Here is a 22,672-nt window from a genome sequence, read left to right as displayed (position 1 = left end):
TAAACTTCACCCCCAAATACCCCAAATTCCAGCTCCAAATTACCCCGAAAATCAGCTCTAAACCATCCCCAAATCATCCCCTAATAGCCCCCCCCCAAAAAAACTCGAGCTCAAACCAGCCCCAAACCAATGTAAAACTCCATTAAAACAACCCTTGAACCGCCAGAAAAGAGCTGCGAAAATCAGCTCCAAGACTGTCACGACCCGAAATTCCCACATCCGGACCGTGATGGCGTCTAACATTTCACTTTCTATGCAAGCCAACGTTAGAATAACATTATCCATTTTTAAAATAATTTTTAAATTTATCAATAACAAGGAAGCAAATGCGGAAGCAATTTTGAAATAATCCATAATAATAACGATGTCTAAATATCATCCCAGAATTGGTGTCACAAGTGCACGAGCTTCTAGAATAAATACAAATAAAGGTCTGAATAATATAAAGCTGTCTGAAAATAAACACACAGCTAAATTACAATAGATGGGGACTTCAGAACTGCGGACGCCATGCAGTTATACCTCAAATCTCCTCCGAGTAGCTGAAATCCGAGAAAAACTATGGCATGCCGCTGGGACCAACTCCAAAATCTGCACAAGAAGTGCAGAGTGTAGTATCAGTACAACCGATCCCATGTACTGGTAAGTGCTGAGCCTAACCTCGACGAAGTAGTGACGAGGCTAAGGCGGGTCACTTACATTACCTGTACGCAATATTAGATACAACAACAATAATAGAAATAAATCAAGTAACTTATTTATTATAATTGAAACCAACTCAGCAGTCATAACCAATTATCATTTTCATCAATTCAGTTGCAGCGTGCAACCCGCTCTCACAATATATTCACATTCAATTCTGTTGCAGCGTGCAACCCGCTCTCATAATATATTCACATTCAATCAAGTCTGTTGCGGCGTGCAACCCGATCCTCCAACATTGACTTTTTAATAAGTCTGTTGCGGCGTGCAACCCGATCCTCCAATATTGACTTTTAATAAGTCTGTTGCGGCGTGCAACCCGATCCTCCAATATTGACTTTTAATAAGTCTGTTGCGGCGTGCAACCCGATCCTCCAATATTGACTTTTAATAAGTCTGTTGCGGCGTGCAACCCGATCCTCCAATATTGACTTTTAATAAGTCTGTTGCGGCGTGCAACCCGATCCTCCAATATTGACTTTTAATAAGTCTGTTGCGGCGTGCAACCCGATCCTCCAATATTGACTTTTAATAAGTCTGTTGCGGCGTGCAACCCGATCCTCCAATATTGACTTTTAATAAGTCTGTTGCGGCGTGCAACCCGATCCTCCAATATATTCATTATAATCAATCATGTTGCGGCGTGCAACCCGCTCCTCCAACATTTTCATTTAATAAGTCTGTTGCGGCGTGCAACCCGATCCTCCAATATGGACTTTTTAATAAGTCTGTTGCGGCGTACAACCCGATCCTCCAATATATTCATTATAATCAATCCTGTTGCGGTGTGCAACCCACTGCTCCAATATATTCATTTACCAATCAATTCTTATAGAAGAAATTCCCCAATAAATGCAACAATTAATGTAAAATCATAAGACAACAAGCATACAATAATTATGGTTTAATTATGAAGCAAACAATGACAAATAGCAAATTATTATGGAAATCAAGGAGCAAATAGGCAGTTTAATATTTAATATACTAAATATCAAATAACAATAAAGGCACATAATTCAAATAACATGTAACAATTAATGCAGGAATTCAAGAATTAATATTCGACAAAGAATAAGAGAGAAACAATTATTATAATAATTAATTTATGATTAAAAATAATTTATGATTTTTCAAGTAAGCAGGCAAATAATTAATTTGAGGACGTATAGACACTCGTCACCTCGCCTATACGTTGTTTACATGCAATTCACATGACAAACAATTTAAGGGTTCTATTCCCTCAAGTCAAAGTTAACCCCGACACTTACCTCGCTTTGGAAATTCCAATCAATTATTCAACCACAACTTTTCTTTTTAAATTTGCCTCCGAAAGCTTCAAATCTATTAACAAATAATTCAATATATTCAATACTAATCATAGGAATAAATTCCATATGAATTTACAAATTTTCCGGATAAAAATCTGAAATTCACTAAAATATTCGGCAGTGGGACCCACATCTCAAATCTCGGAAAAACGCGCGAAAGTCGAACACCCGTTCCGATACGAGTTCAACCATACTAAATTTGTCCAATTCCGATATCAAATGGACCTTCAAATCTTAATTTTTCGTTTTTGGAAAGTTTTACAAAAATTCCAACTTCTTCCATCTAAATCCGAAATAAATGATGAATATAGACATGGATTTGTGAAATACAATCACTTTTGGTTATAGAACACTTACCCAATCCAAAGTCGTGAAAATCCCCCTTGAAATCGCCCAAATCCGAGACTCAAAACTCAAAAATGAGTAAAAATGGCTAAGACCCGATTTTATGTATTTTGCCCAGCATTTTCGCATCTCGGTGCCTGTGCTCGCACATGCGAGCTCGCATCTGCGAGAAACATCTCGCATCTGCGAATAGGGGCTGCCAGGCGAGGTTCCGCATCTGCGGACAAAATGTCACACCTGCGACGTCCGCTTCTGCGCACAAGGGCCGCATCTGCGATGGATGTCTCGCTTCTGCGAGCTCGCACCTGCGGTCAAAATTCCGCAGGTGCGATTATACCAGAACCCAAATTTCAGATTTTTTGCTTAAGTCCAATTCTTGTTCCGATTTCAATCCGTTTCACTCTCGGGGTACTCGAGACCCCGCTCGAATATACCAACAAGTCCCGTAACATAATACGGACTGACTCGGGGTCTAAAATCACATCAAACAACATTGAAATTACAATTCACACCCCGATTCGAACTTTGAGTTTTAAACTTTTAATTTGTAAATCTCGTGCCAAAACATATTAAATGAATCCGGAATGACTTCAAATTTGGCACACAAATCATAAATGACATAACGGAGCTGTTCAAATTTCCAGAATCGGATTCCGGCTCCGATATCAAAAAGTGAACCCCGTGGTCAAACTTGGAATATTTAGCCTTTAAATTGCTAGTTCTGTTAAATGGTCATAACTTGAGCTATATGGACCTCCAAATTAAATTTCGGGCATACGCCCAAGTCCCAAATCACGATACGGAGCTACCGAAATTTTCAAAATACTGATCCGGATCCGTTTGCTCAAAATGTTCACCAAAGTCAAGTTAGTTGAGTTTTAAAGCTCTATTTCCCATTTTAATCCATTTTTTCACATGAAAACTTTCCAAAAAATTTTACGGACTGCGCACGCAAGTTGAGAAATGATAAATGGTACTTTTTGAGGTCTTAGAACACAGAATTACTTATTAAATTTAAAGATGATATTTCGGGTCATCACATTCTCTACCTCTAAAACAAACGTTCGTCCTCGAACGGAGTTAGAAAAAGTACCTGAGCTGGAGAAAAGGTACGGATATTTACTCCGCATGTCCGACTCGGACTCCCAGGTAGATGCCTCTACCGGCTGACCTCTCCATTGCACCCGAACTGAAGGATAACTCTTTAACCTCAACTGTCGGACCTGCCGGGCTAGAATAGCCACCGGCTCCTCCTCGTAAGTCAAATCTTTGTCCAATTGGACTGAGTTGAAATCTAACAGATGGGACGGATCACCATGATATTTCCGGATCATACACACATGGAAAACCGGATGAACCGCTGATAAACTAGGTGGTAATGCAAGCCTGTAGGCTACTTCACCCACCCTTTCAAGAATTTCAAAGGGTCTGATATACCTAGGGCTCAACTTGCCCTTCTTTCCGAACCTCTTTACACCTTTCATAGGTGAAACCCAAAGAAATATTCGTTCTCCAACCATGAATGCAATATCACGAACTTTACGGTCGGCATAACTCTTTTGCCTAGATTGAGTTGTGCGAAGTCGATCCTGAATAATCTTGACCTTATCCATGGCATCCTGTACCAAATCGGTACCCAACAACCAGGCCTCTCCTGGTTCAAACCAACCAACTGGTGATCGGCATCGCCTTCCATATAATTCCTCATATGGAGCCATCTGAATGCTCGACTGGTAGATATTATTATAAGCAAACTCCGCAAGTGGTAAGAAATGATCCCAAGAACCTCCAAAGTCTATAACACAAGCGCGCAACATATCTTCCAATATCTGAATAGTGCGCTCTAACTGTCCGTCTGTCTGTGGATGAAATGATGTACTCAACTCCACCCGCGTGCCTAACTTACGCTGTACAACCCTCCAAAAATGTGAGGTAAACTTCGTACCTCGATCTGAAATAATAGACACGGGCACACCATGAAGGCGTACAATCTCACGAATGTAAATTTCAGCTAACCTCTCTGAAGAATAGGTAACTGCCACTGGAATGAAATGGGTTGACTTAGTCAACCTTTCCACAATGACCCAAACTGCGTCAAATTTTCTCTGAGTCCGTGGGAGCCCAACAACAAAATCCATAGTGATATGCTCCTGCTCCCACTCATGAATTTCTAACTTCTGAAGCAAACCACCAGGTGTCTGATGCCCGTACTTAACTTGCTGACAATTCAGACACCGAGCTACATGTGCAACTATATCCTTTTTCATTCTCCTCCACCAATAATGTTGCCGCAAATCTTGATACACTTTAGCGAGATCTGGATGAATAGAATACCTGGAACTGTGTGCCTCTTCAAGAATTAACTCACGAAGCCCATCCACATTAGGCACACAAATACGGCCCTGCATTCGCAGAACTCCATCTTCCCCCGCATCAACCTGTTTGGCATTACCGTGCCGCACCGTGTCCTTAAGGACAAGTAATTGTGGATCATCATACTGCCTATCTCTAATACGCTCATGTAAAGAAGACCAAGCGACTATACAAGCTAGAACCCGACTGGGTTCTGAAACATCTAACCTCACGAACTGATTAGCCAAAGTCTGAACATTTGCAGCTAATGGCCTCTCACCAACCGGAATATACGCAATACTGCCCATACTCACAGCCTTTCTACTCAAAGCATCAGCCACCACATTGGCCTTTCCGGGGTGATACAAAATGGTTATATCATAGTCTTTCAACAACTCCAACCATCTTCTCTGCCTCAAATTAAGATCTTTTTGTTTGAACAGATACTGAAGGCTATGATGATCAGTAAATACCTTACAGGAGACATCGTAGAGGTAATGCCTCCAAATTTTCAGCGCATGAACAATGGCTTCCAATTCTAAGTCATGAATAGGATAATTCTTCTCGTGAACTTTCAACTACCGTGACGCATATGCAATTACCTTGCCATTTTGCATTACTACTGCACCAAGCCCAATGTGAGATGCGTCATAATATACCGTATACGATCCTGAACATGTGGGTAATAATAATACTGGCGCCGTAGTCAAAAAGGTCTTGAGCTTCTGAAAGCTCAACTCACACTCACCTGACCATCTGAATGGGACACCTTTCTGTGTCAATCTGGTCAATGGGCTTGCTATATATGAAAACCCTTCCACGAAGCGACGATAATAGCCTGCTAAACCCAGGAAACTCCGGATCTCTGTAACTGAAGTAGGTTTAGGCCAACTCTAAATAGCCTCAATCTTCATAGGATCCACCTTTATACCTTCTGCCGATACAACATATCCCAAAAAGGCAACTGAGTCTAACCAAAACTCACATTTTAAAATTTTGACATAAAACTGATTATTCTTCAAGGTGTGAAGCAAACTTCGAAGATGCTGCTCATGCTCCTCTCGACTGCTGAAGTAAATCAAGATATCATCAATGAATACAACTACAAAAGAATCCAAATAAGGCTTGAACACCCGATTCATCAAATCCATAAATGTTGCTGGAGCATTTGTCAACCCAAATGACATCACTAGGAACTCGTAATGCCCGTACCGAGTCCGAAAAGCTGTCTTAGGGACATCAGATGCCCTAATCTTCAACTGATGGTAACCAGATCTCATATCAATCTTCGAAAATACCTTGGCACCCTGAAGCTGATCAAATAGGTCATAAATTCTTGGCAACAGATATTTGTTCTTAATAGTTGTTCATGATCAATTACCAAACTGCAAATTAACCTCATGTAAAAAACAATCTCGTAGCAAACCTTCACAATGCTGATAACAAGATGCGAGGCATGAAGACCTCATAATTATTTACCCGAATTAATGAGTAATATTTAACGCCACCTGGGCGAGCACCTACTTCGTAGGTTAAAATTCAATAATTACAAACACGAATTTTGGCAAATGTGCACGGAGAATTTCATACACGAATTCTCAAATAAGACTAACAAGCATGACTCCCTATTAGTACTATAGTACAAATTTAATTTCACAAGGGAGAGCTTAAATACAAGAATTTTCATCACAAGGATCTCGTCCTTATATAACTTCCACCGTAGCTCATAGCTCGGTTTAAACATATCAATTTATTTTCTTTTAAAAAGGGAGGATCTCGTCCTCAGTTCTGAATCACAAGTAATATGCATATTGTGCCAATCAAAATTTTTCATTTTTCTCCTTTTAAATAATTTTGGTTACACAAAATCACAACAAATAATGAACCCCACACCGATAGGGCGTATAATTCATAATTTGTAATTAATTATTTGTAAATCACATCAAAACTTACCGAAATGAGCAACAGTAAGCCACATTTAGCCTTACAGCTCTTATTAGTGACCAACATGGAATGATAGGCGTAGTTATCTCCATAGAATTTCCCAACATGAGTAAACACATAAGTAGATTATAGAATTATGAAGCTTTCACATACGTGGAGCACAATAGGAGGACTCATCTCGACACTCAGAATCGAATCAAGTTAAGGAAATTATTCCTATATTTTAAATTGAGGTCGTACCCATAACGAAACCACCTGATGTAACGATCTTTGCCATACCATAAAACAAATATAACAACGGCTGGGTCTCCACCTCTAGGACGCCTTCTACCCGCTTGTACTCCACCTCTAACGGTCTGACCTCTACCTCTAGGTACCTGACCCCTGGCATAAGTACCCCTGCCTCCAGACGAGGCATCACCGAAATCACCGAACTGACGAGGCCTCTTATCAGACCTCTGTCGTCCCTCCTGTGAAAGAACCATCTCGATCTTTCTCGCGACATTAGCAGTCTCCTGAAAAGAAATCTCACTCCCGGTCTCCTTGGCCATCTAAAGTTTGATAGGATGAGTGAGTCCCTCCATAAACCTCCTCAGTCTCTCTCCCTCAGTAGGTAGTAAAAGGAGAGCATGACGGGCCAAATCCACTAAACAGGACTCATACTGAGTAGCAGTCATACTGCCCTGCTGTAGACGCTCAAATTGCTTTCGGTAATCCTCCCTCAGTGTGATAGGAAGGAACTTCTCCAGAAATAGCTAAGAGAACTGCTCCCAGGTAAGTGCAGGCGATCCAACTGGTCTAGTCAATGTATAATCTCTCCACCACCTCTTGGCGGAACCCGTCATCTGAAATACAGCAAAATCGACCCCATTGGTCTCAACTATACCCATGTTCCGTAGCCTCATGGCAGCGTTCAAGATAATCCTGTGGGTCCACAGAAGGTGTACCACTGAAGTGAACTGGAAAGAGCTTAGTGAACTTATCCAGTCTCAATAAGGCCTCAAAAGACATGGCGGGCCTATCACTGGTCTGTGCTGTAACAACTGGCTGAACTACCCGAACTGGCGGGGTTGCTGGAGCAGCCATGAACCTTCCGGGACCTGAACTGGTCCAATTGGTACATTTTGAACTGCAACCTCCTCCTGAAGATCCACCTAATGTTCTACAATAGGTGCGGATGCTCGAGCTCTGGACTGAGCTCTACCTCTGCTTCTGGCGTGACTTCGGCCTCGGCCTTTGCACCTAATCGTAGCTATCACTGGGGGCTCTGGCTCCTGTCCAGTTGTACATGCAGTGCGTGTTCTCTCCATTTGCGAAGGACAAGAATAGAAGAGTTCAATAGTCAATGATAGAAATAAATCGCACGACAGAGTAGAATAGAAGTGAAACTTGTTCCTAAACTTCATAGACTCTGGAAGATAAGCAGAGACGTCTCCGTACCGATCCTCCAGACTCTAATAAGCTTGCTCATGACTCGTGAGACCTATGTAACCTAGTGCTCTGATACCAACTGTCACGACCCGAAATTCCCACCTCTGGACCGTGATGGCGCCTAACATTTCACTTGCTAGGCAAGCCAACGTTAGAATAACATTATCCATTTTTAAAACAATTTTTAAATTTATCAATAACAAGGAAGCAAATGCGGAAGCAATTTTGAAATAATCCATAATAATAACAATGTCTAAATACCATCCCAGAATTGGTGTCACAAGTGCACGAGCTTTTAGAATAAATACAAATAAAGGTCTGAATAATATAAAGCTGTCTGGAAATAAACACACAGCTAAAGTACAATAGACGAGGACTTCAGAACTGCGGACGCCATGCAGTTATACCTCAAGTCTCCTCCGAGAAGCTGAAATCCGAGCAAAACTATGGCACGCCGCTGGGACCAACTCCAAAATCTACACAAGAAGTGCAGAGTGTAGTATCAGTACAACCGACCCCATGTACTAGTAAGTGCTGAGCCTAACCTCAACGAAATAGTGACAAGGCTAAGGCGGGTCACTTACATTACATGTACGCAATATTAGATACAACAACAATAATAGAAATAAATCAAGTAACTCATTTATAATAATTGAAGCCAACTCAGCAGTCATAACCAATTATCATTTCCATCAATTCAGTTGCAGCGTACAACTCGCTCTCACAATATATTCACATTCAATTCAATTGCAGCGTGCAACCCGCTCTCACAATATATTCACACTCAATCAAGTCTGTTGCGGCGTGCAACCTGATCCTCCAATATTGACTTTTAATAAGTCTGTTGCGGCGTGCAACCCGATCCTCCAACATTGACTTTTTAATAAGTCTGTTGCGGCGTGCAACCCAATCCTCCAATATTGACTTTTTAATAAGTCTGTTGCGGGGTACAACCCGATCCTCCAATATTGACTTTTAATAAGTCTGTTGCGGGGTGCAACCCGATCCTCCAATATGGAATTTTTAATAAGTCTGTTGCGGCGTGCAACCCGATCCTCCAATATGAACTTTTTAATAAGTCTGTTGCGGCGTGCAACCCGATCCTCCAATATGGACTTTTTAATAAGTCTGTTGCGGTGTACAACCCGCTCCTCCAATATATTCATTTACCAATCAATTCTTATAGAAGAAATTCCCCAATAAACGCAACAATTAATGTAAAATCATAAGACAACAAGCATACAATAATTATGATTAAATTATGAAGCAAACAATGACAAATAGCAAATTATTATGGAAATTAGGGAGCAAATAGGCAGTTTAATATTTAATATGCTAAATGTCAAATAACAATTAAGGCACATAATTCAAATAACATGTAACAATTAATGCAGGAATTCAAGAATTAATATTTGACAAAGAATAAGATAGAAACAATTATTATAATAATTAATTTATGATTAAAAATAATTTTTGATTTTTCGAGTAAGCAGGCAAACAATTAATTTGACGACGTATAGACACTCGTCACCTCGCCTATACGTTGTTTACATGCAATTCACATAACAAACAATTTAAGGGTTCTATTCCCTCAAATCAAGGTTAACCCCGACAATTACCTCGCTTTGCAAATTCCAATCAATTATTCAACCACAACTTTTTCTTTTAAATTTGCCTCCGAAAGCTTCAAATCTATTCACAAATAATTCAATATATTCAATACTAATCATAGGAATTAATTCCATATGAATTTACAAATTTTCCGGATAAAAATCCGAAATTCATTAAAATATTCGGCAGTGGGACTCACATGTCAAATCCCAAAAAAACTCGCCAAATCCGAACACCTGTTCCGATACGAGTTCAACCATACCAAATTTGTCCAATTCCGATATCAAATGGACCTTCAAATCTTAATTTTTCGTTTTTGAAAAGTTTTACAAAAATTCCAACTTCTTCCATCTAAATCCGAAATAAATGATGAATATAATCATGGATTTGTGAAATATAATCACTTTTGGTTGTAGAACACTTACCCAATCCAAAGTCGTGAAAATCCCCCTTGAAATCGCCCAAATCCGAGACTCAAAACTCAAAAATGAGTAAAAATGGCTAAGACCCGATTTTATGTATTCTGCCCAGCATTTTCGCATCTGCGGTGCCTGTGCTCGCACATGCAAGCTAGCATCTGCGAGAAAAATCTCGCATCTGCGAATAGGGGCTGCCAGGCGAGGTTCCGCATCTACGGGCAAAATGTCGCACCTGCAACGTCCACTTCTGCACACATGGGCCGCACCTGCGAAGGCCGCATCTGCGATGGATGTCTCGCTTCTGCGAGCTCGCACCTGCGGTCAAAATTTCGCAGGTGCGATTATACCAGAACCCAAGTTCCAGATTTTTGCTTAAGTCCAATTCTTGTTCTGATTTCAATCCGTTTCACTCTCGGGGTACTTGGGACCCCGTTCGAATATACCAACAAGTCCCGTAACATAATACGGACTGACTCGGGGTCTAAAATCACATCAAACAACACTGAAATTACAATTCACACCCCAATTCGAACTGAGTCTTAAACTTTTAATTTGCAAATCTCGTGCCAAAACATATTAAATGAATCCGGAATGACTTCAAATTTGACACACAAGTCATAAATGACATAATGGAGCTGTTAAAATTTTCGGAATCGGATTCCGGCTCCGATATCAAAAAGTCAATCCCGTGGTCAAACTTGAAATATTTAGCCTTTAAATTTCTAGTTCCGTTAAATGGTCATAACTTGAGTTAGGGACCTCCAAATTAAATTTCGGACATACGCCCAAGTCCCAAATCATGTACGGAGCTACCAGAATTTTGAAAACACTGATCCAGATCCGTTTGCTCAAAATGTTCACCAAAGTCAACTTAGTTTAGTTTTAAAGCTCTATTTCCCATTTTAATCCATTTTTTTCACATGAAAACTTTTCGGAAAATTTTACGGATTGCGCACGCAAGTCGAGGAATGATAAATTATGCTTTTCGAGGTCTTAGAACACAGAATTACTTATTAAATTTAAAGATAATATTTTGAGTCATCACAAAGACTCCCCCAAATTCCAACAGTTTTCCCCCTTAAAACCAGCCCAAAATTCTCTGTTAAACCCATCCGAACAGCAATGAAAACGCAACTGTAAACTCGCCCTCAAATACCCCAAATTCCAGCTCCAAATTACCCACATCCCCAAATCATCCCCTAATAGCCCCCCCCCCCCCAAACAAAACAACACAAAACCAGTCATAATTTATCGTTTGGGTTTCGTCAAAATTTATTGTTGTTATACATTTTTGAGGTTCTAATATATCAAAGAAAGAAATCTTGCTACTAAGGTCCGCTTCTTTCTCTTGTCTTTTCTTGTTACGAGTAAATTATACTAATGCTTTGAAATGTGTATCCTGATTAGTTTTTTGTTTTCTTACATGATATGCTTTGTTGTGTATATAAGTTGGTATGTGCTGATATGATTTGATACTCCAACTATTATTTTTAGTTTTAATGGTTGGCGTTGATTGTGATTTATTGTTAGTATGAATAAGTCATTGACTTCAAAAATTATTACTTTGATGGTTCATGAAGTTATTTACAATTTCTTATGCAGTTTGGGAAGTAAGTTAGGTAATTGAATAAGTAAACACCAGGTCGCTTTAATTTGATTGGGCTTAGGCGGAAACCAAGGCCCAAGACGTTAAAGAATTCAAGTTGGAATATTGATAATTTATCAAGTTATAACCTTTAATAGCCTCCTAAATTATAAATGACCCTCTCAATACTAGTATTGGCCAAATCATACTATTTCTTCCACAATAATTTCTCATCCATAAATCATGACCCATAATAATCCAAAATTAGAATAAGCAACTTATAAATATTCGTAGCTTGATTTAGGCGCGATTAATAAAATATTGTGACTATGATTTATGATTAATGCTAGGGTTTAATTTTTTTTAATTTAACTAATTTTAATTATGATTAATACTAGGGTTAGCTAATTTTATTTCATTTAATTATATTTCCCTTTAATGGTCTAATTGAATTTTTAAAAAAACTTATTTAGGGATATATATGAACTTTCAAATTAATAAGCACTCAAATTATTTAAATTAATTATATTGTAACTAAAGTTTATTATGCAACTTAATTCTATAAATTAATTTGAACTATGATTAATATAATTTATTCGTTCTTTATGTAGATGGAATCTCGTAGTTGGATGTATAATAGGAATTATCCTAATCGTCGGTTTTTGAGGGAGGAATTTATAGAAGGGGTTAAGGAATTTATTACGCATGCAATGTCACTTGAACCGTTTCAGATTGGAGGGTTGATTAGGTGTCCTTGTGTGAAGTGCAAGTGTTTGCATTTTTTTGGATCGGAGGATGTTAAGACTCATCTTTATAAAAACGGGTTTATGGATAATTATTTTGTGTGAACTAGTCATGGAGAGATTGATGGTAGTGATGGTATATTTCATAACGTAGTTGTTGGTGAAAGTAGTAGGTCGGTGGGGAATAACATTCAACATCCTAGATACCATAAAATGGTTGCGGATGCTTTTGGGATGCACTTCGATTTTGAAACCCATGAAAGTATTGAACACCCTCATAACGAAGAGGCAAAATATTTTTATGAACAGTTAGAGGCCGCTAGTCGTCCACTAAGGGAAGGGAGTATGCACTCTCAGTTGTCTGTTGTGGTTAGATTATTAAGTATCAAATCAGATACCAATATTTCTCAAGCGGGAATAAATTCTTTCATTGGCCTTATGAGTGAACTAGTTGACCCAACTTTCAACATACCTGGAGATTTCTATAAGGCTAAAAGATTGGTTTCTAAGTTAGGACTCTCATCTATGAGAATCGATTGTTGTGAAGATGGTTGCATGTTGTATTATAAGGGTGATGCAGATTTAGAAAGTTGTAAATTTTGTGAAAAACCTCATTTTAAGCGGCTTTCAAGCGGGAAAAAGGCTGCTGTGAAGTCGATGCATTACTTACCTCTTATTCTTAGATTAAAGAGGTTGTACGCATCGATGCGTTCCACTCCTCATATGAGATGGCACTATAAAAATAGAAGGTCGTCCGGTGTTATGTGTCATCCTTCAGATGGGGAAGCTTGGAAGCATTTTGATAGGACGTATCCGAATTGTGCTAGTGAACCGAGGAATGTTCGGTTGGGTTTGTGTGCTGATGGTTTCACGCCATTTTCTGTTTCTGCAACACCATATTCAGGCTGGCCGGTCTTTATTACGCCGTATAATCTTCCGCCTGAAATGTGTATGACTAGTCCATATTTATTTTTAATTGTGTTATTCCCGGTTCCCGCAATCCAAAGAGTTTGATTGATGTATATTTGCAACCTCTGATTGATGAGCTTAAACAGTTGTGGTATGATGGAGTTGAGATATATGATATATCAACTAAGCAAAATTTCAACTTGCGTGCTAACTTAATGTGGACCATTAATGATTTTCCTGCGTATGAAATGTTGTCTGGGTGTATGACTGCTGGAAAGTTAGCATGTCCTTACTGCATGGAAAATGGTAAAGCATTCACTTTAAGATATGGTCCGAAAGCAGTCATGGTTTGATTGTCATCGTCAGTTCTTGCCAGTTGATCATGAGTTCAGAAGGATGAAGAACGCATTCAAAAAGAATACAGTTGAACATGATTTGTCACCTCCAATTTATTCCGGTGAGGAAATTTGGGAGAGGGTTCAGAACTTCACTAAAGTTACCGAGGCCCCACCTTCTAGATTTTCTGGATATGGTGTTACTCATAACTGGACAAAACAGAGAATATTTTGGGAGTTGCCATATTGGAAGGATAATCTTCTTCAGCACAATCTTGATGTCATGCATATTGAGAAGAACTATTTTGACAATTTGTTCAACACAGTGATGGATGATAAGAATAAGACAAAAGATAACCCTAAGGCTAGACTGGACTTACAAGAATATTGCAGGCGACCTGAATTACATTTGCAGTCTGGGAAAAATGGTAAGGTGTTCAAGCCCAAGGCCAGCTACACATTCACTTTGGAACAAAGATGACAAATTTGTGAGTGGGTCACAAACCTAAAGATGCCCGAGAGCTATACATCGAACCTGGGAAAACGTGCCGATATGGTTGAGGGAAAGCTAACTCATATGAAAAGTCATGACTGTCATATATTCATGGAAACCTTAATCCCTATTGCATTTTGTATATTGCCTGAAAATATATGGAAACCCATCACAGAGATAAGTTTGTTCTTCAAAGACTTATGTTCTACCACATTAAGGGAAGAAAACCTATTTCAAATGAATCGGAGCATTCCTGTAATCAGTAATAAGCTGGAAAGGATTTTTCCATGTGGTTTCTTTGATGTGATGGAACACCTTCCAATTCACCTTGTACACGAGGCGCGACTTGGAGGCCTAGTTCAATGCAGGTGGATGTATCCATTCGAGAGGTAATAATCAAACCTTGATTTATTCTTGTAATTTTCTTTAACATTATCGTCTAATATGACAATGTGCAGGACTATCGGCAAGTGTAAACGATTTGTTAAACAGAGGAATAGGATTGAAGGATCTATATGCGAAGCCTATCTTGCAAAGAAAACTGCCCATTTTTGTTCTTACTACTTTGACAGTCATGTGCCATGTGCTAGAAATAGGCCCAATCGGCACAATGTGGTGATTGAGATTGATCCATTATATCCACCAATGTCCGTATTCAATCAACCAGGCCGAGGTTCTAAAGATCGAACAAAAAAGGGCCTAAGTAGTATGGAATACAAATCAGCTTCAAATCATGTGTTACTAAATTGTCCGGAAGTTCAACCCTTTCTTAAGTAAGTGTTGACGTAAGATTAATTTACATGGGCTACTATTTAATTTGGTTGATATAACTAACAAATAATTTTCAATGCGTCGCTCAGTGACTTCGTGAGTCAATTTGGTCATGGTGCTGTATATTTTACATTTGAGGCATGGTTTAAAGAGTGTGTAAGTGCATCTTACATACTTTCTCACATGTGAATATACATACTTGTAAATATACTTGCTCACTTGTGATTTATTTACCCCTACATATAGGTCAATAATTCAAACAACAGTGTTAATCAATTTTTGAAAGACATATCTTGGGGACCTGCACCTACGGTTACGACTATGTCTAAGTATTATGTGAATGGTTATAAATTTCACACTGAGGAATGCTCCAAGTATAAAAAAAGCAATAACAGTGGGGTGTGTGTCAAAGGTGGTGAAGGCAACCAGGATGGGGAAAATGATTATTATGGTGTGATCAAAGAGATTCTAGAACTGTCATATTCAGGTTGGCCAAATAAGAAGATCATACTTTTCCGATGCAAGTGGTTTGACCCAACACCTAGAAGAGGTACAAATGTACACTCGCAGTACAACATAATTGAGGTTAATAAAAAGAGGGAGTATGATCTCTATGATCCTTTTATAATTGCAGAAAGAGTTAGGCAAGTGTACTATGCTCCATATCCATTGCGGAGGGATAAGGCTGATTGGTTGGTTGTAATCAAAACAAATCCTGTTGGTAGGGTGGAAGTTGAGAATGTGCTAGATGTTTCTTACCAAAATGATACCTCAAGTGTTAGCCAAATGGTGGATGATCAGTTAGAAAATTAGTTGGAGCACCCTCAACGCATATTAGAAGAAGTTGATATGGAGGAAATAACAATCATAGAAAATGAGGATGAAGAATCACCTAATGAAAATAAAATAAGTGAAGAGGAAGGATTTTCAGACGAGGAAGGATACGTCGACAAAAACGACTAGCATGTTAGTTTTTTCAAGCGCTCTCAACTGATATAGATTTATATTCTCAATTCTAACATTTTCTTTAATTTATGCAAATGGCCGGTAGGGGTCGAGGTAGGTCTAGGAAGGATAAAAGGCCTATTGATCATGATGATAGTGCTATACCCACGCTTCCTTCCACTCCACACTTGCATCCCTCTACTGCTGATGGCCGGAAGCAATCTTCTAGGCACAGATCAATTCCACCACATCCATCTACTCATCATACTACCCACCAATCGCCCGCCCATCAGTATTATCACCATTCTCCGCCACAGGGCTATACCCCGCTTCCTCCTTATGATCCTACCAGTACTAACATAGGTGCATCGAGTCACCAGTCACATAGCCATATGGTGCGCCCGTCATCTGCTCCATTTGCTTCATCTCCAGCTAGATCGCATCCATCTAGATTTCAGCCGGCCGGATTACAACAGTGGTCTGGATCGCAGCATGGGTCTAGATCGATGCAGGGGTGTGGATCGCAGCCATCTTCATCAGGGACCCCGTCTCCCTCTCCACGGAGTTCGTCTCCTAGCATTTCTAGACTTCGTCTTCGGGATAGTAGCACTGAGCCAGATGCCCCCCCCTTCTGCGCACACTTCAGATTCATCGGAGGATGATGATCCAGATGATGTGCGTTATGATCATTATCATAGGATCATCATTAGGCCTGAGGGCAATGGGTAAGATTTATTTATTACTTCTTTATTTTTTCTGAATTATAATAGATACTCTTGTTTATTTAATGTAATTTCTATGTTGAAGGTTCATTCCTAATCATCAGGTTACAAAGATAATCACTGATATTCTTGGCGGGTTGTATAATGCACTCTATCCGACTTGGAGTGACTTTCCAGAGGATCTTGTGCAGCAGATGTTCAACCAATTTAAGGTTTTAATACAATTCTTATCTATTTAAGTATTATATTAATAATATTTTCATCTAACGTTACATACTTTATTTGCAGACTAAGTGTGCCTGGGAGGACCGGTATAACCGTGAAATTTGTAAAAATTGGGAGTACAAATATCGTAAGAGACTCTCTGATTCCTTCAGCTCCGCTCGAAAGGTTAAAAAGAAGCCTTCATGGGTTCTACCGGATGTATGGGTGGATCTGCAAAGGTATTGGGCCACCGAGAAATTCGAGAAGTAGAGTGAACTGGAAAAGAAGGCCCGAGCATCTGAGAAGGGTGGCTCCTTGCACTGCCTGGGTTCAAGGAGCATGTGGGATACGAGGAGACAACTGGTAATTCCTTAAAATATTTCAGTCTATTTTTATCGAACTATATTTATATATATTAATTTCGTTAACACGTTTTATTATATTTGTAGGAAAAAAAATATGGGAGGAAGATGAGTCATGATGAGTTCTTCATGGAGACTCACATCCGGAAGAAGAAGGCACCGACACCAACTAGATGGGTCGAGGACCGGGCGGAGACTACACATGTAAGTTTCATAACTACTATAAATATTTATAATATTATATAGTTAGTAATTTTCTATCTTCTAAATAAAGAATCGCTACAAGATTAATTTGGAGGAGTACACTCAGAGCTTGCCACCGAATGAGCAAGGCGAGCGACCGCCCATTTTAGACGAAGAAGCGCAGAGGATATGGTTGGATGTTGTCGATGGTCCTAAAAAGGGAATAGCGTACGGCCTTCCAGATAAATCATTTCGGCGCTATAGGGCTAGATTGCAAAGTATAGGGACTTCCGCCCAAGGCGAGGCGATTGATAGGTCGACTATATCGTCTATGGAACAGAAGATCGCAAAGCTGACAGCAGAGCTTGAAGAGACAAAGGCTAGGGAAAAAAAGAGAGATGAACAATTTGGTACCCTTAAAGTTCAGCTAGAAAGGAGGGACGAACAATTTAATCTCCTTCAAGGTCAGCTGGCTAATCTTCTTGCTAGTGGTGCTTTTCCCATTCCCCGGTCTCGTGATCCTTCCCCATGTGACGACGATGAAGGTTCTAGGAGTGAAGATAGAGATTATGCTAGATAAAAAAACTCATTAAATGGTGTGTATTGCTAAACAAAGTATTGAACTTGTCAATATTTAGTTGAGACTAATTTTGAATGATGATTATATTGTTATTTTATTATTGAATATTTTAGTAGTTGTTGTTGTGGTTGTTATTAGTTGTTGTGGTTGTTATTAGTTGTTGTTACATATTAGTTGTTAGTGTTAGTTAATAGTTTTTGTTAGTTAATTGTTGTTAGTATATTCATTATTGTTGAATAATTATGGTTGAATGACAGCAATGTAATGCTGCCATTATAGGATGGATATTGGTTGTAATTAGTAGGTGGTGTAGCACAAAAATAGGCATTTTCTGCCCAGTTTTTACCCAGATTTCCGACCGAATTCGGTCGGAAATTAATTTGTTTTGCCCAGAAATTTATAATTTTCGACCGAATTCGGTCGGAAATTATGAATTTATATTTATTTTTTAAAATAAATTAACAATCTATTACAATTTAGACTAATTATTTAATAAAATAAAATTATTATTTTTTTAAATTTCTGACCGAATTCGGTCGGAAATTTGAAATTTTTTAAAAAAATATTTAATAGTTTCCGACCGATTTCGGTCGGAAATTTGAAAATTAAAAAAAAAATATTTAATTGTTTCCGACCAATTTCGGTCGAAAATTAAAGTTTGATAGTCAGTCAACGCTTTGAAGTTTTCGACCGAATTCGGTCAAAAATCGATTTTGGTCGGTACACGTTTGCGACCATCGTTTTTTCGACTAATTAAAATCGGTCGGAATTCGGTCGGAAATAGCGGACGGAATTACACTGTTTTTTAGTAGTGACAGCAGAGGTAAAATAGCAGATTCTATATATATATATATATATATATATATATATATATATATATATATATATATATATATATATATATATATATATATATATATATATATATATATATATATATATATATATATATATATATATATATATATATATATATATATATATATATATATATATATATATATATATATATATACATATATATACAGAAATTTTCCAAGGTTTACATGGTCCGGTGACCCCCTACCATACACGTAGGTCCGCCTCTGAGTATAACATAGTGAACCCAACAGTTCTGTTGTCCATGTGAAGCATTCCAGTGCCATACCTATAATATAGAGCAGAAAATCACAAAAATAATAGTTGTTAGGTATGACAAGAAAATATGTATTGGTTGATCAAAAGAGAAGATTAAAACTTTTATATTGAGATCCTCATAATTTTGAGAGCGGGGTATAGCCATATAATAATTGAATAAGAGCTCAAATCATAAAATATGGACTACATTACACTCAAGGGTGTGGCCTAATGATCAATAAAGTTGACGGAAAACCATGAGGTCTCAAGTTCAAATTCTAGCAAAGACAAAAACCACTAGGCGATTTTGCCTCATCTGCCCAATCCTTGGTAGCACAGCTTCTCGGTATCTATATTAGTAAGAGGTAGCCCTTTGAGATAGTTGGCCAGACACCGCCGTTATCAACAACAAAAATATGGACCATGATTAAAACATTTAATTTTTGGGAGTGGTAGAATTTGATAAATGCTTGATCACGTGAAAGAGCAAATTAAATATTTACAAATCAAGTAACCAAGCTACACACATGTACATCACGAGATCTCAAGTTTAAATTTCAATGACGGCAAAACACAATAGGTGATTTATACCATCTGTCTAAGCCTTAGTGCCCAAAGTTACCCATATCTGTGTGGGTGGGAGGCTGACAGAAGTAGAATTTTCACTAAAAGAATTAAAAAAAAAAAATATGAAAGAAGCCAAGAGAATTCTACATCTAATATATATACCTTATATATGTAATTTTCGGGCGAAGGATTCAGATGCACCCCTTCTGCCTTCTGCCTCTCTAGCTGATATAAAAAGATACACACATATACAATTCAATTATGTTTGCATTAAACATTTTATCATGTCCCTGAAACGACAATTATGTTTGGATTAGAAATCGATTTCACTTTTGTTTCGGTTTATATATCACTTAATTAATATAATACTTCTAATCCTTTTTCCAATGAAAATTATGATGGAAGAAAAACTGAAATCGCGTTCAAGCCCCAAAAGACCAAAGCTAAAACGACACATTTTTGAGTTGATGATTTAGTTTGGTTTTCAATTAAAAGATTGACAATATTTGGTTTGGTTAGCTGTTTAAGAAAAAAAATCTATATATATCTTAATTTATAAACTTTTATGACTATAATTATATAAAATTTTATAGAGAGAATTTATATATTTTTCGCCAAAAAAGTTTTATAGATACATTCATGGTGCTGGCTTGAATTTTATGCTCGTCTATGTCAAAGTTATTTAGGGGCAAGGTAAGTTTGAAAACATATAGTGATGTAAGGTTATCTTTTTTATTTATGAAAGTGAATTATTGTAAATTTATACGTATAAATATTTCAACAGATAATAGGTCAATCAATTTGTTTGAATCTTGCTAAACATATACTTGCATTTGGGAAATTGTGCCTCTAACTCTAGTAGATTGAAAGACATAAGCTTCTATTTCATACTAAAAAAAATCAAAAAACCCGAAATAAAAAGAATGACTCTATTTCGTTAGGTTTGATTTGGGTATTTAATAAATCGTCATAATTGGTTTCATCTTGATTATGACAAAAAATAATCCAAATCGAACTATGAATACTCCGAGCAAACATCGTGACCATCCCAGCCCCGTAATTCAACTTGTCTTGTGCCACATAACAATATTTTTTATGTTTTCTATTGGTCCCACATCACCCGCCCCACTTAATTTTTTTTTTATTTTTCATGTTGTTATTTAGATAAAACAGATAAGTTTAACATTCATTATTCTTTAAAAAGGGGAGTTTAATATTACTCAAGTGGTTAGAATTTTATATTCACGCGTGGTAACCAAAAGCTAACTAAAATTACTGAAATTGGTTAACAAGAACGAAAGTGTCTAAATCAGGTGAATAACTCACATTTCAGTATTTCACAGTCTTTTTAGCCATACTTGTAGCAGATGTTGCCCTTCAAGTTCTACAAAGTATTTCATGTACAATATAATGCTAGGTGCGTTAGTATAAAGGAATGGTTAGAACTAGACTTGTTTTTTTTCATGAACCATATTTTCTATTAATCATTCGCAAGCAACCTGTGACTCAAATACTTGTCAGGCAGGGTGGAGTTAGGGTACCGGGAGCGGGTTCGACTGAACCCAGTAACTTTGATTCAAAACCTGTATTTGTCTTTAAAAATCTATCGAATATGTACAAATTATTAATTTAGAATACAGTAACTTAAAAGGATTAGAATCCCTCTAGCTCCGCCTCTTTTGTCAGGGTATGGCAAACTGAGAGGAAAAAAGCTGTATTGTATTTGTGTTATAAGCACTTATAGAAAGCAAACTGCTAGGAGTTAAAGCAGTGAGTTAGCCTCGAAAGTGCAAGGATGATTGATTTTAGAGAAGGGTTTCTTAACGGCAACAACAACATACCCAGTATTATCCCAGATGTGAGGTCTCTTAGAAAGGCTAAATTCTATGCCATTTCCCTCTTCTCCCCTTCTCATTCAAAAAATATAACGATTACACTGCACGCTGAACACAACATAGATATAGGAGGCATGATTCATAACTATCATTGAAAAGGTACCAAGTTCGGTAAGCAGATATGTTGACAAAGAGCAACAGGCTAGCTAACTTCTCAAATCAGGTCTTTTTATATTGCTACAGACACCTTTGCAATAGTCAAGATCAAGGGTACTCAATTAGCTTTCAAATTAACCCTGGATCAATGCTGTATCCACAGCTTTCTGTTCATCCTCTTCTCCTACAAAACACCAAACACAAACAAAAGATACCAAAATATATATTCATCAAAAACCAAAAACAATGATCCGATCTTTAATCATACAATGAACAAAAAGATTCCATATGATCTATATATCATGGGTAGTCCAACATCAACAAACACTCAATTCATTTTAAGCAGCACAAAGTCAATGAGAACCACTTACGACAATATGTGAAGTAAGCGATGCAACATAAACCAATCCCGTTGACTACCACACATATAACAGCAGCCCATATAAAGAGCTTGTTGTACTTTTCGAATTTTCTTAAAAATTCCTTTGACTCCATTATTACACCGGGCTCTCACCGACTCAGCCTTCACTACAGGATGTAGGGGAGCAATGCTATCAACACGTCCATTTTGATTTTGCTGATCTATCCTTTCACTCTCCGAGTTGTAAATTTCTTCTGCTCGATTGGCTAGTTGTACTCTCCTTTGGTCCAGTTTCTTGACATTAGGGATATATCATCCTTTTTAATTTCATCTTTGTCGCCCAAATAGCAAGACACAATCCTCCAATGAAGCAAGCTACTACACGAAACAACTCGACAAGGAAGTTTCTTCAAATTCTGGAAGACTATTCCTCCTCCAGTGAAGTTATGATCCCATTTGCTCTTTGCTCTAGAGCTGTTATCTTTCAATCAAGCTTATCATTTTGTGTTGGGATCGGGAACCGGGTAGTACGGAATATAGCCAAACAACGGTATAATGACAATAACAAAGACAATGGAAGTTGATAACAACAACAATTAAAGTAGATAAAGAAGACACAAATTTAACGTGGTTCGGTCAAAGTGACCTACGTCCACAAGCGGAGAGGAACAAT

The 22,672-nt window shown here is 38.0% G+C and overlaps 1 non-coding gene across 1 annotated transcript; it reads right to left on the bottom strand.

The window, feature by feature from the left end:
- Window positions 1–21,637: 21,637 nt before the first annotated feature.
- On the bottom strand, window positions 21,638–21,728 carry LOC142168581 (small nucleolar RNA snoR109). The gene has a single exon (XR_012698429.1). It is a non-coding gene; the product is annotated as a small nucleolar RNA snoR109 (small nucleolar RNA).
- Window positions 21,729–22,672: the final 944 nt, after the last annotated feature.

The sequence above is a fragment of the Nicotiana tabacum genome, chromosome 13 (assembly GCF_000715075.1).
Source record: "Nicotiana tabacum cultivar K326 chromosome 13, ASM71507v2, whole genome shotgun sequence".
Lineage (NCBI taxonomy): Eukaryota > Viridiplantae > Streptophyta > Magnoliopsida > Solanales > Solanaceae > Nicotiana > Nicotiana tabacum.
Note: the sequence above shows the minus strand (reverse complement) of the source record. Positions and strands in the feature narration are given on the sequence as shown.